We start from the raw sequence: 15,656 nt of genomic DNA, 5'->3' as shown, positions 1-15,656 counted from the left end.
ATTGTCGAATCCTAGTGAACTTAAGACGAGAACCCGGGGAATGTGAAAATTTGAGGTTTTCTAACTAGAATCTACTTTTAGTGACAAAAGTGGTTGAACAAGTTCTATTCACACCTTGGGCACATCAGTTGGAAATAAGAAAGCCAGTAACGGGGGTCGTTGAAATGACATAGACATATGATTAACAAAATGTTATAATGATGAATATTTTGTGATTTGGGTACGACTTGAAGCATAGTATAATCTCTTTTGAAGAATTTTAGTGAATCATCTTAGTTACCTCCCGATTGGGATATGTTGATAATGGTGATGTCATACCTTGACGAGATAAGGAAAAATGCTGAGGTTACTAGGAGAACTTACCAAATAACGTAGGAAAATAAGAATGGTTTGAAGCCAATGTAAATCTTGAGATTGAGTTAGATACCCTAAGTGGAGACTTAAGGGGAACTGATTCAATTAGAGCCAATTAGTGGAAATCTCAAATGGAGACTTAGGGGAAAAGAAACTAAGGGGTCGTAAATATGAAATCCCTACTTAGAGATTTGGGGATTGTCGGTTGAAGTCTTTGAGGTTATTAATTTGAGAATACTAAACCTTGCAAAGTGATAGAACAACTGGTTGGAATGACTTAGCTATAAGAGTTAGGGTCTGGCGATATGGTTCGAATGTAAGGTTGGTTCGGTAACCATAACTAAGGATCCATGAGATTTTGAAACTATAGATTGGAGATCATTAGTCAAAATCATTTTCGCTGAATGTTGGGATACGCGTGGCTACTTGTGATAAGCTACAACGGGAAATTCTGTGAAAAACAACAAGCCTGTAATTATGATTAGGCAAATTAGAATTCTTGCTAAGAATAAGAATAATTTCTTATTGAGGTATATCAAGTCGCTATTTAGGAGTTATTGTCAGTATCAATGTTTTATCAAGTACGAAAATTTTGAGGACGAAATTTCTTAAGGAGGGGAGAATGTAATACCCGAGAAATTCTTGAGGTTATAAATGGGATTTTATGAAGGGTATAAGTGGAATTTTTTGAAGAGTGGGATTATAGGGTACACTATCACAGATTTGAGTGACCGAATCAACCACAGGGAGTGCCCCGAACCCTAGATGTTTAAGGGAAATAGAATAGTATTAACGAGTGATCTGAGGCATGATTTTAGGTGTTAAAAGAAATTGGATCAAGAACGATTTTCGATACAACTGTGAATCAGGGTGAAAAATTGAATCGACGTAGGAAACTTTCGGAAAGTCAACTGAGTGTTGCAAGGGCTTAGATTTTATATATGGAACAACCCCCAAGCGATTTTGGGTTGAAACAAAAGGAATTTGGATCAAATCAATCAACTGGGCGAAAGTGTAATTTACTGATTTTACCCGATGGAGGTCAAAAGGATAGTTTTTTGAAAATTTTGAGGATAAACTGAAGAGTAAACAACTTGTTGGTGGTATTGAAAAGATCAGGGGTTCTATGGAAAGGGCCGAAATGACATTTGGAAGAAATAAGGGGGTTAAAGTGTAATAAATCAAAAACAAGTGTGAAACCTGCAAAATTGGCGTCAACTTTCTTTTCGTCATTTTCCGATGATGGGACGGCCGAGGGAGGGATGGGAAGGTCGTATACGGCGTGGGGAGGCTTGGGGGCCAAGCCTTGGCTTCTAATTGGTTGGAGAATGGCCGGATTTCGCCTATAAATAGCAAAGGTTTTGGCCAAAACTTTACACAAGAGTTAGTCGAGTTTGAGGGTGAATCGAGGGAAAAAAATATGGGGCTTTTGTTCTTGGAGTTGTGGGCATCGTTTATGGAGCATTTGGGAGCATGTAGTGTTGGTTTGAAGCTGCTTCGAAGTATCATCGGAAAGTGCAGCGGACGCCATGGCTGAAGCTTTGACTGGTCGTTTGGGGGACTTTCAGGGTTTGTTTCAAGCTGAGAGATATGCCTCAACGATCGACTGGAGGTAGAGATTGAAATGGGAGAAGAACCAGGCATCACCGATGTACCGGCGCTTGAGAAGGCGACCAGCGCGTGTTTTGCACACTCTGGTTATCACGCCCAACCCCTAGGCTCGTGAGGGCGAGTGGCATAGGGGTAATTCTGGAATTTCATTTGGATATTTTTCTAAATTTATTTTAAGAATTATCATGTTGAAAAATTTGGAAAAATGTTTGAGGAAATAATTATTTTGGAATTATTGAGATGGAAACTAGGAGAAAAATAGAGAAAATTATGGGAAATTGAGAAAAAAACAGATTTTGATTCTCCTAACATCGGAATTCTCCCCCATACTGTCCAGACCATGTTCCTAACTGGGGAGTGAAGGAAAACGATCTTAGTCGGAATAGTCAGGTAGCAAGACGAATGATTCACCACTTCGCCACTCCTATCGACCGTCAAGTGCTAGCTAAACATTCCTCAAAGGCAGTAGAGGCCGCCTTGTGTAAACATCTGACCCAGGTAACCCTTTTTACCTTACTGACATCTTTTAGACTCAGCTATGCTGCCCTTACTCACTTTGCTTGTTGCAGGTGGTCATGCTTGTTTCGGACTTCTCTAGACACTTTTCCCAGGCTATTAAGAAGACCCTGGAACTAGACACTCAATTGCAAGAGAAGGACGAGATTGTAGAGAGTCAGATGAAGGACTTAGAGGAGTTGAACTTCGAGAGACAGTCTTTGGGCCATCGCATTCAGGAGCTTAAGAAGGAGTTATCCCGAGCAAACTCCCTCAATCGCATATACGAATGCAAGTATGCCGAGCCTACCAAACTTCCTGAGGTGAAGGAGTTCATCCAGCAGAACCTGCAAGAGGCTTGGAGGAAGGGATTCCAAGCCCATGCTATCGAGGTTTTAGGAGCTCATCTGGATTTGGACATCTCCAATGTTTGATCAATTGAAGAGATTATGGCAGAGTTGAAGGAGGACTCGGAGATGGCAGATGACGAAGATGCTCCTCCTGATGCTTGAGTTTTTTCTCATTTTCTAGCTAGGACTTTTTGTACTTCCTCCAACATCATGTATTGGACTATTTCGCTTTTAAATAATACCATTCTACTTTGACTTTTCACTTTTTGATTGCGAATATATGAGATAGGACTAGTTGAACCCTGATCCTTTACACAATTGAAGGGGATTAATCCGACCCTTGGTTCTCCTTTAGTTGATAGATTGAATGGGATCGTTTAGGGCTCTTAACTCTTGGATTTTAACAACTCCCGGATTTTAGCAACTCCCTCGCGGAGGAGGGTGTTGGGCTTTGAGTTTTTTCTGGCCATTGGTCCGCCTTCGACTTGGGGACGGCCTAGGGCTTTCGACCCTTGAATTTTAGCCACTCCCTCTCGGGGGAGGGTGTTGGGCTCTGAATTATTTCTGGCCATTAGTCTGCCTTCGACTTGGGGACGGCCTAGGGCACTTGACCCTTAGATTTTACCACTCCCTCGCGAAAGAGGGTGTTAGACTCTAGATTTTTTCTGGCCATTAGTCCGCCTTCGACCTGGGGACGACCTAGGACTCTTGACCCTTAAATTTTAGCCACCCTCTCGAGGAGGAGGGTGTTAGGCTCTGAGTTTTTTTTTTAGACCATTAGTCCACCCTAACTAGGGGACGGTCTAGGGCTCGTGACCCTTGGATTTTTCTTTGGTTAATTGTTGACCTTTGTGAGATTATTATTGGATTGAGAGAATCCAAAGTCTTGTCATTAGTCATAAAAAGAGTACAAAAAGGTTTTGGGAATTCCCCTTCTTATTGATAAAACTTTCTTAAGTTTTTCACATTCCAGGTATGCTTTAAGGGCTTGCCTTCCATATCTTCTAGTCGATATGCCCCCGGACTTAAGGATTCCACCACCCGGTACGGTACTTCCCAATTCGGGGTTAATTTATTCGCATCTCGATGATGACTCACGTCAAACCGTCGCAGCACAAGATCTCTTGGCATGAAACTCTTGGCGTGCACTCGTCAATTGTAGTACCTAGCAATGCATTGGTTATACTCAGTTTGTCAAATCCACGCCAGATCTTGTAGTTCATCCATCAGATCCCAGTTGCACCTTAGCCCTTACTCGTTCACCTCAGGATCGAAATGCTCCACTCGGTAGCTGGTCACCTCGATCTCGACATGAATAAGAGCCTCCGAGCCATAGCATAATGTAAAAGGGCATTCTCCTGTAGCCATTCGTGGTGTAGTTCGATAAGACCATAGTATGCTAGGGAGCTCGTCTACCCATCAGCTGTTCGATTTCTCAACCTAAACTTAGAGTCCCTTAATAATAGTCCTATTTGTCAACTTTACCTTTCCATTAACTTGAGGATGGGCCACTTAGGTAAAATGTTGCTTAATTCCTAACTCGCAGCACCATTCTTGCACTGATAGGTTCTCAAATTAGGTGTCATTATTTGTTATTAGCACCCTGGAAATACCGAACCAGCAAACGATGGATTTCCAGAGAAATTGTTTTACCCTCTGGCCAGTGATAGTCACCACAGGCTTGGCCCCCACCTACTTAGTAAAGTAGTTAATGGCTGCTATCAAGTATTTGTTATGTCCGGTCGCTAGCGGAAAAGGTCCAAGGATATCAACTCCCCACCTGGCGAATAGGTAAGGCGACGCTAGGTGGGTAAGTTCGATCGTCGGGGTGTGAACTAGGTTTGAAGTCCTTTGGCATCTCTCACAAGTTCGGACCAGCTATCAGCATCGCTCATCATCGTTGGCCAGTAGTACCTTTGTCGAAGTGCTTTCTGGGAAAGAGACCGAGCTCCAATATGACTACCGTAAATGCCCTCATGGATCTCCCTCAGGATGTAGTTAGCCTCGACGGGTCCAACACACCTCAGCAGTAGCTAGGTGAATGACTTCTTGTAGAGGTTCGGACCAACTAGTAGGAACTTGACAGCTTGGCGCTTGAGTTTTCGGCTTTTTTGTTCCTCTCTGGTAGCCATCCCTTGGTTAGATATGCTACGATGGGATCCATCCAACTTTCTACCTTGTCCAAGCAAAGTTGCTCTGCTTCTGTCTCTATGCTTCTCTGGGGCAGTGACTCCATGTAGACAGCCCGGGAATTCTTGGGGAAGGAAGAAGCAACTATCATTGAGAGAGCATCCGCCATGGTATTTTGTGCTCATGGGACATGATTGATTTTCACTGCCCAAAATTGTGCCATAAGATCCTTGGCTATTGCCAAGTACTGGGCCATAGCGTCCTCTTGGGCCTCGAACTCTCCTGTTACCTACTATACAATCAAATTTGAGTCAGAATATACCTCCAGATCCCTGACTCCCATCTGTTCTGCTAGTTTGAGCTCAACAATGAGTGCCTCATACTTGGCCTCATTGTTAGAGGCATTGAACTCGAAGTGGAGGGCATACGGCCAAGCTTGGCCATCGGGGCTCTGGAGTAGTAATCCAACACCATTGCCCCCGATGCTAGAGCTTCCATCCTCAGAGAGAGTCCAGGTCTAGGAAAGCTCTACGTCTTCTTCCTCTGGTAGAGTGCCTTTAACTATGAAGTCCTCCAAAGCCTGTGCCTTGATGGCCAGTTGAGGACGATAGTCGATGTCGAAAGTACTTAGCTCCACCGCCCATTTGAGCATCCTCCCAAATAAGTCTGGCTTTCCCAACACATGCCTTAACTGCTGACTAGATAGGATGATAATATGGTGTGCCTCGAAGTAGGGCCTCAGCTTTTAAGCAGAGATGATTAGGGCATAGGCAAACTTCTCTATTGGAGTGTAGCGAATCTCGACCCCAACCAACCTCTTACTCACATAGTAGACAGGTTTCTGAACTTTGTCCTCCTCTCGCACTAGAGAAGTTTATCCTCCTCTCACATAGCAGACCGGCTTCTAAACATATAGTGACTCCCCTGGCTGTGGCTTAGCCAAGACTGGGGAGGAGACTAGATACTGCTTTAGCTGCTCAAACTCCTCCTAGAATTCTTCCGTCCATGTGAAATTTTGGACTTGAGTCAAGGCCTTAAAAAATGGCAATCCCTTTTCTACAGACCTTGACAAGAACCTCCCCAATGTTGTCATCCTTCTAGTTAGTCTCTGCACCTCCTTGATACTCTAAGAAGGAGGCATCTTCAAGATGGATTTTATTTTCGAGGGGTTGGCCTCAATTCCCCGGTAATGCACCATAAACCCCAAGAACTTACCAGCCATAACTCCAAAAGCACACTTGGTCGAGTTGAGCTTCATCTGGTACTGGCACAAGGTCCGGAACCACTCCTCCAAGTTGTTTGGATGTTGCTCAATTAAGAGACTCTTGACCAATATATCATCCACATAAGCCTTTATATTTTGACCGATCTGAGCTTTAAACAACTTGTTGACCAACCTCAAATACATTGCTCTAGCGTTCTTAAGCCCGAAGGGCATAACCTAGTAACAAAAAGGGGTCTTGTATGTAATGAAGGTGGTCTTTTCCTAGTCATCAAGGTGTAGTGAAATTTCGTAGTACCCCTAGAATGCATCCAAGAAACTCATCAATTGACACCTCGTTGTTCCGTCTATCAACACATCAATTCTGGGTAGAAGGTAACTATCCTTTGGATAGGCTTTGTTGAGATCCTTAAAATCAATACAGAGCCTCCATTTTTTCGACCCCTTGGAGATGAGACTAACATTAGCTAACCGCTCTAGATAGTCAACCTCCCAGACGTGATTGGCCTTAATGAGTTTTTCCACCTCAACCTCTATAGCTTTAGCCTGCTCTGGGGTAAGCTTCATCTTCCTCTGCCTTACCGACACACAATCCGGGTAGTGCCCCAATTGATAGGTCATGATAGTCAGGTCTATCCTAGGCATGTCTAGTGTAGACCATGCAAACACATTGCGATACCTTCGCAAGAGTGATAGGACTTCAGATCGCAACGACTCCTGTAACTTAGAACTGATCCACACTCTCTGATCAAGCTCTTCCCTCAACAAGCCTTCCTTTAGCTCACCCACCAGCTTTGAGGTCTTTGGCTCCTCTAGACCCTCTAAGATGAAATTAGTGACCATGTCAGGGGGGCACTCAAACTTTGTCCCTTCCCCTTACTGGCCTCTGTTCTACTCCTATACTTAGGGCCCTTGCCTATTCTAGCTCCATCTGGCCTTAACCAACCTGAGGAAAGGCATCCTGATTCGGTCTCGAGTCTGACTCTGACCCTTTGGCAATAGTAGCATTTAAGGAGGACACGTAGCATTCCCTAGCCTGTCATTGGTCTCCTCTTACCTTGCCAATCCCGCCTGGAGTATTGAATTTCAACACCATGTGATACGTGCTCGGTACCGCCCTAAGAGAACTAAGCCCAGACCTACTAAGGATCATATTGTATGCTGAGGGCACATCTGTAACCAAAAAATTCAGTGTCACTTGGGATTTGCGAGAGCCACTACCGACCGTTAGGGGCAACCGGATCAGCCCCTCCGAATGAATCACCATTCTGTCAAAACTAACCAACGGGACTCAAACTGACCTAAGCTGATCGAGTGTAAATCCTATTCCCAAGAATGCCCTTTTATAGAGAATCTCCGAAGAGCTACCAGGGTCCATGAGGATTCACCTCATCTCCCATTTTCCTACCTGAGTAGTGATCACCAGAGGGTCTGAGTAGTTGGGGTAGCTCGGAAGATCCTCCTCGGGGAAAGTGATGATCACCTTATCCTTTACTACATTACTGGGAATGGGGGAGTCTAGCCTACTCTGGACCCCCAACCAATTATCCTGAGTCCTGGGAATCATTCTCGCTGCCAATGTGTATAAAATAAACTTTTATCTTACATCCTCAGTAGGCTATTTTCCTTCTCTCCAGGGCGGTGTCCAAGTTAGCTCTCAGAAGCGATCGCGAGTAGAAGACCTCCCCCTATTCTCTAGCTTGGACTCTACTCTGCTCGAGCTCGCATCTCCTTGGCCAATGAAATCACGGAGATAACCCCGATTGATAAGCTCCTAAATCTCTTTTTTTAACTAGATGCAATCCTTTGTATTATGGCCATGGTCGCGGTGGAATCGACAATATTTCTTTTTACTTCGAGTGTTGGGCATAGACTTCAGCGAGGGTGGACGCCACAGATAATCCATATCTTTTAATGCCAGTAGAATTTCTGCTCGACTAGCGTTGAGGGGAGTATAACTCACCAGGCTTCCATGGGTACCCCAAAACCCAGGCAATCTTGGGTTCGGGAGGGGCGATAGTCAGTCTTCTGTTCTACCACTGCCTTTTTCTTCTCTTTCTCTCTTTCCTGCCTGTCAAGCTATTTAACCTGCTTCACCTTCATCATTTCTTTAGCATTGATGTACTTATTAGCCTGGGCAAGGACTTTGGTAAAGGTACGAGGTGGTGTCTTGGCCAAGGACTAAGCGAATGGCCCAACCCGTAAGCCATTCTAGAGAGCCACCATTGTAATCCGCTGATCAAACTCGTCGATGCTCAAAGCCTCCTCATTAAACCTAGCCACAAAATCCCTTAGGGACTCACCTTGGTTTTGCTTGATGTTAACAAAAGCCATAGTAGACTTCCGATGACGCTTTAAGGGAGCATAATGCGCTAGAAAACATGTCTTTAATTCTCCCCAGCTGTTGATGGAATGATGGGGAAGGCAAGAGTACTACATCTGGGCATGACCTCCCAAAGTAGCCGAAAAGGCTCGGCACCACATTGCATCTAACCCCGATTGCACTAGCATGTGAGAGGAAAAGAGCTCTACATGATCATAGGAGTCTGTGCTTTCATCATAAAGCTTGATGGATGGGATACGAAACCTCTCCGGCGGAACCTCTGCCATGATGTTCTTACTTAGGGGTTGGTTAGAACTGAAGTGGGGCAGCTCCTCCTTTCCCTTCTTGAGTTCCTAAACCTGCCTCTCTAGAAAATGCAACCGCCTCTTTTGCGAGGTCCCTCCTTCTCACGAGAGGGAAGAAATGGATCCTACTACCTTAGATGGATGGATTTCCTGGCCCGACTGGTGGGATTGACGCAACTTCCTAGTAGGAGGAGGTGACTGGTGCTCTTTTCGATAAGAGGGCACTTACAAGCGGCACTGTTCATTCTGGTGTAGATAACTGATCAATAACACGGTTAGTTGTTGGACTTGATTTTCCAGTCTGGTGAGTCGGTCCTCTAGCACTAGATTGGCCAGAGGCGACAGATCCTCCTCTTGTGTTGGGGCCTCTAGATTGACATTAGCCTGGCTACAGGTCACATCTCTTCGAGGAGCCATGCAGTTAGTTATGGAAAGGAGCAAAAATCGTTGACACTTGGTTGGAGGTGAGAAGACTGAGGTCCAAGGTGAGGAAGGAAAGTCTGAAGTGCGAGGCAGGGAAAGAAGAAGTTGGCGAGTATTGTAACACCCGGTGTAACCGGTGTTAAGAGAACAGGAAAGGAAGTAAGTAAACTTCCAAAAATGCCCTTGAGGGAGTGATGATCCTTGAGATTGAGAATGCCCATGAGAAGGATATTTTGGTAATTTGGATAGAGAAATCCAATAAAGGGTATTTTGATAAATTAAAAATAATTCCTATGTGAAATTAGGTGTATAAGTGAATAAAAATCCCAATTTGGTATTTATGTGGAGATATATGGGATTAATAAATTCACAAAGAATATTTGAGAATTTTAGAATTTAATTCCATAAAGGAAATTTAATTTTGGAAATAGGGAAAATGGTGGATATTAAATTATTTGAGGAGAATAATTATATTTTTCCTAAGTTGTGAATTAATGTGGTAATGCCACTTGGAGAGATGAGATTAAACTTGGAAGCCAAGGTTAGTGTCTTGTTGTGACACTTGGTATTTTGTGGTTCAAGTATAATTGGGTGAATTAATTAAATGCAAAAGAAATGTTAAATGGTCTTTCAAGCATTTAATAAGAGGCATGATTATATGGATTAAAGAAAATCCAAAAGAAAATGGTAAATGGTCACCATTAATGCCTTGAAAAATATGAGATTTAAATAAATCTAATGAAAAATGGGAAAATGGTCACCCATTAATGCTTGGAAAATTGTGGGATTTATTTAAATGATAAAGAAAGTATTATGTCTTTCAAGTGGTCTCTCATGTGATGGTGGAAATTAGTCCCATTAATTTAAATGAGTAATAAATATAAATTCAATGGATGAGATGTATTCTTGAATTTGAGAATAAATCCTATGGTGGGGATTTAAAGAGAAGAAATGGCATGGATTGCCAACCTATTAAAGGTGTGCTTTCTTTTAATGGTGGAGATGAAGTCTTGTAAAGACAAAGTAAATCCAATGGGGTGAGATTTAAAGGAAGGAAATGGCATGGATTGTGTTTCTTCCAAGAGAGATGTATTTAATCCAAAGAGATGAATGGTTGGGATTTTCTCTCAAAAAACAATTGGAAATCAAAGGCTAAGATGAAGTCTTGAAATGGAGATTTCAAGACTAGAGTAGTATTTAAAGGGAAAGTAAGCCCTTGTCTCAAGTTTTGCCATTTTAAAGAAGGAAAGAAAGTGAAAGAGAAGTCTTCCATGGAGGGAAAAGTGAAGAAGAAGAAGAAGAAATCAAGGTAAGTTCATTCTTTCTTCTCTTTATTTAAGTGTGCTTGAGTGTAAAGTGAGCTCTTGTTTGAATGCCATCTTAGATGGGAGAAAAGAAGATGGAAGCTCTCTTGAAATGAAGATTTAAAGGTTCAATAATGAGGTAAGGGATGGCCCCAAGTGGTGGAGGCCTTGCATTGCATTGTAAGTAGGTTGCATAAACCTTTATGTATCTTGTTGCATGCTTTACTTGTACATGAGACCTATGGCCATGGGGGTGGGAAAGAAGTGGTAGGTTGATGCCTCAAACCATGTTGGGTTGTGAGGATGAAATGACCTAACCATACTTGCATGCATTTGTTATTACATAGACTTGTTATGCTTTTACTTACCTTGCATATGCACCCTTGCTGAGCTTTGTGGCTCATGAGGTTTTATCCTCCCCTTGTAGGTTGTTCTTATATTAAAGAAGAAAAGAGAAAGTGCAAGCTTGTGGTTGGAAGCTCTTGGTGTATTTATCTTTTGTTTGATGTAATTTATGGCTTGAGAAGCCTAGACTTGTGGTACTTAATTTGTGACCTTATGGCTTAGGGAAGCCTAATTGTTGTTGTGGATCATGTGTGGTATTCATATATGAATGATGTTATGTGAGCAACAATAGATTGTGTAAGGCTCATGTGTGAAATGGAAGGAGATTAAAGTGTATATTGTGTAATATTCAAAGAGCATGGTTTAAGCCTAAATCTTGGAGGAAAGAGGCTAAAATGGAAGGAAAGTGAATTTTATTTATTTACTTTAAATTTTGAAAATTTGGGGTTTAAATGCCCAAGGAAAAAAAAAAAAGAAATGGGGAGGCAGCTGCAGAAGGCAGCAGGGGGCTGCCAGGCGCGCTGGCGCGGGCAGCCGCGCGGAGGCGGGCGTGTGGCCCCGCGCGGGCGCGCGACAGGCGCGCGCGGCCCGCGCTGCGGGCGCACCGCGAGGCCCCGTGCAGGCCCCGGGCGCGCCAGTGGTGTGGTTAAAGCCCATTTTTGCTGGTGAATCCTGGGAATGAGCGAAGGGAAGGACGAGCCTAGTTCCCACCTAGGGCGTTTCATCTTGAAACATAGTCCACCCTTCACCTAAGGCTGGGCAGGTGGACAATTTGGGTAATTGTTCACGAGTAACACCCGTAAGTGGGAGCGGGGTGTTACAAGTATGGACATCGGCCCCACGTTGGGCACCAAATGATGATGATTTGTGAGACTGACCACCACATGCTGCCTCGACGGATCGACCTCAGGAGTAAAAACTTCAGACTTTGCTATGTCAGGCCTCGGGAATATAACCTGCAAGACAATGAAGTGATGGGGCTAGAATCCCCTAGGGTAGACTCCAACGCTCAAGTTAGTAGAGTAAATATGGGTAGTATAAAATGTAAGAGCTGGAGACTTATCATACCTCTTGAGGGCCCCTGCTTTTTATAGGCTCTGTTATAGGGTACCCGAGATAAAGCTCAAGGTGGGTAGGTCCGGCTCTCAAAGACCCCGGTCAAGTTGGAACGAGTCTCGTGGTCTGGTCCAGATTCTTTGAATTCTACTTTGGATTACTCTGCAAGTGTTGCCACGTGTCCTTTAACTGGTCGTATAGGATAGTTCCCCACTCTCTATTGTGGACTTACCACATGTCAATCTCTTAGGTGATCCACGTGACGAGCGAGACAGCTAGCGTATAAGGGGTATTTTAGTAATTTAGGTAATGTCATATCAATATATATACATAAGGCACACATATATCCAAACAACAGTTGCAATCAACGGTCTTGGAGACTAAGGCTGCGTTCTTTTTGTTGTTTTTAAAAACGCATTTTGGAAAACAAGAAATTTTTTTGTAAAAAAAAATCCAAAACAACAATGTTGTTTTGGATGTTTTCAGGCAAAACACACTGAAAACACCTAAAACAACCAAAACATGGAAAACACAACGCACACACCCCCTTCCCCCCAAATTTGGCAAACCTCATCTCTTTTCTCTCTCTCTCTCCAAAACACTAAAATCTCACAAACTTGAAAACACAACACCGCCTCCACCACCGTCGTCAACCACATCTGTTACTGCCATCGCGACCACTACCATCGACTGCGCCCGCCACAATTGTGCAAGCCGCCGTCGACGGCCCACCGTCGCTTCCCTTACATCGCGTTCGATATCACTACCTCCCCTTTGTTTGATTGTCAAATGACCATTGCGCCCGTCACCGCCCACAGTCGTCGACCGACAACCTTAGCCACCGCCCACCGCCATCAACAAACAATCCAGCCACCGCTGTCATTCGAATCGCAATCTCCCTTTCATCGATCGTTACTTCCTTCTGTGATTGATTTTTACCGTGTTTTGAATCCTTTCGTGATTTGATTTTTTTTTGTTTTATTTTATTTGAATACTAAATATGTAATATGATTTTGTTGTATTAATTTTTCTGTTTAATGATTTATAATTTATTAATAATTGTTTATAATTTATTTTAAATTAAATTTATTAAATAAAATATTATAAAATAATGTATTTCAAAATTTTAAAAAAACACATTTTTAATTTTTTATTTTAAGAAATAATTTTTTAAAATAATAAAAAACATATTTTTAAAAAATTTAATATAAACATTTAAAATATAATTTAAAATTATAAATTAAAAACGAAAACACAAAAAAAAAAAAAAAAAACACCACGTAAACTTCTAAATTTCACCCTTTTTTTCAAGTGTCGTGATCCCCCCTCCCATCTCGGTCCCATTTGGTCTCCTCGTCCCCATTCTTTTCGGCCACAATTGTTGACTTTGTGCACCCATGCTTACATGTGTATATATATATAGATAAGTTCTCTTGGCTTTGCATGATTAATAGGAGATATTATTCTAATATACTACACACACATATATATATATATATGTATAGATATGCTTACACTGGCTACTCTCGACAGCCCCATGACCCCCACTCTACTCCAATTTTGACTTCCACTTTCCTTCAATTTATTTGAGGACGCGTTTCATAGTTCAAATTTTTCAAAGAAAATGTAATTTTTTATTTATTTTTTAATTTTTATATTATTTGATAGTATTTTTTTTTAAAAAATTCATTTTCCTATTAATGATCAGGTGAGTCTATTTTCCTTCAAATCAAGAAAATCAAATTCTTTGAGGGAAAAGATGGAATTTTCTAAGAAATTGAAAAATTGGAGGTGGGCGGCCAGGGGGGTTTGGTTTTGGGGGGTTGTTATTTAATATATATATAAATATATGTATAAAAAATAAATATGTCAAAAATTTAATAATTAATAAATATAAATATAAATATATTGAGATGGTTATTTAATAAATATAAATATATAAATATATGTATAAAAAGTGAATATATCAAAAAATTAATAATTAATAAATATAAATATATAAAAAGTGAATATGTCAAAAATTATATATAAATTATTTCTTTAGAAAACAAAAAAAAATTAATTTTGTAGTTTTATTTTTTGAGAAAATAATTTAATTAATTTAAAATATGTTATTATTTTAATTTTTCTATACAAGATTTAATATTTTTTAATACATTTTCACTATTGAATTTTATGAAACATTTTTCATGAAAAATAATGCATATCAAACACGAAATGCAAATTATCCAATTCTATGAAAAATATTACCAATCAAACACCAAAAAATGGAAAATAATATCATTTTTTAGGTAAAAAATTATATCAATCAAATAGCTTAAATTTTCAATTTCCAGGAATTCATTTTCCCTAGAATTCAATTCCCTAGAATTCATTTTATTTTCACTCAAATTCTACCCTTACAATCAAATGCACCCTAAAACTTCTTTTCCCACATTCTTCTAACATTTTAGAGCATTCTCACTTCTTTCTTTCTTTCTTTTTCTCTCTCTATCTCTATCATCTTCTACTTACATAGAACACAATAATTTTTATATAAGCATAATGTGTATTTTTTTTTCACACCCATAATGTTTTTTTTTTTTTTTTATTAATGTACCATTACGAATGTTCTCTGCTGTTCGGCTCCACAATTTTAGTAGGAGAGATAAATCAAAAAATTTAACAAGCAAATTTCAATCCTTAACACAACTACAAACGTGAAGGCAACAAGTATTTTTTATTGAATCACTTCTTATCTTCTAAATTATTTTCTAAGTAGAACTTAAACACGGAACTTAGAAACTCAAAGAGCAATACCCAAACAATTATTTCTTTGTCAATTAATCTATACCGTGAGGGCATAATATTTTACATTTACATGCTATATAGGGACACATACACACATATATAGATTGAAATGGCAGCACGTGGGAGCCTCTTCCTCTCAACTTTCCCTGCTTTCATATTGCATGATATATCTATTGACTTAAATAATATATGATATTAATATAATATATATTAACTTAAGATATTATATGTTATCAATATAATATATCATCATACAATTATACACGGCCACCCCATTCCAAATTGCCATCACTTCCTTTACTTAATTATTTTATTATATATATATTATTTGTTACACAATAAATACTACTATTATAATATTTTATCCACTTTGAACACTTAAAAAGTAATTTAAATCTAACAATTGTGCAAACTCCCAATTACTTTTCAATTCAAAAATATAATAAATTTAATATCCTCCATTAAATTTCTCAAAATCACAAATATCTAATAAATTATAAAAAAATATAAAAATTCATTCTCATTTCAAAATAACGGATCGTTACACCCCTTGTATTTTAAAATTAGTCGGAAAGTCTTTGTGATTTCAATTTTTTGCCTGAGCACCCACTTTTTATCAATTGTAAGAGCTTATGTCATTTATTATAAGTCAAAACGATATCGGTTTTTTCGTCAAATAATATTAATTAAATTATTTAAATAAAAATAAAATATAATAAAAAATAAAAAGAAAACAATCACTAGTTGGAACCCTTGCCATTGTCATACAACTCTTCATCGAAGAGTCAAGCTATTGACGATCAATTTTAGAAAATCGACACAAAGAAAGAAGAAGAAAAAAAGGCATCTGAAACAGATCAAAATGGGTTTAATCTTCAAAAAAAAGAAAAAAAATGATACCTTCGAACCCTCTAAGTTGAATCCAAATCAAATAAAGAATCCAAATCC

Source organism: Diospyros lotus, chromosome 2 (assembly GCF_014633365.1).
Source record: "Diospyros lotus cultivar Yz01 chromosome 2, ASM1463336v1, whole genome shotgun sequence".
Classification (NCBI taxonomy): domain Eukaryota; kingdom Viridiplantae; phylum Streptophyta; class Magnoliopsida; order Ericales; family Ebenaceae; genus Diospyros; species Diospyros lotus.
Note: the sequence above shows the minus strand (reverse complement) of the source record.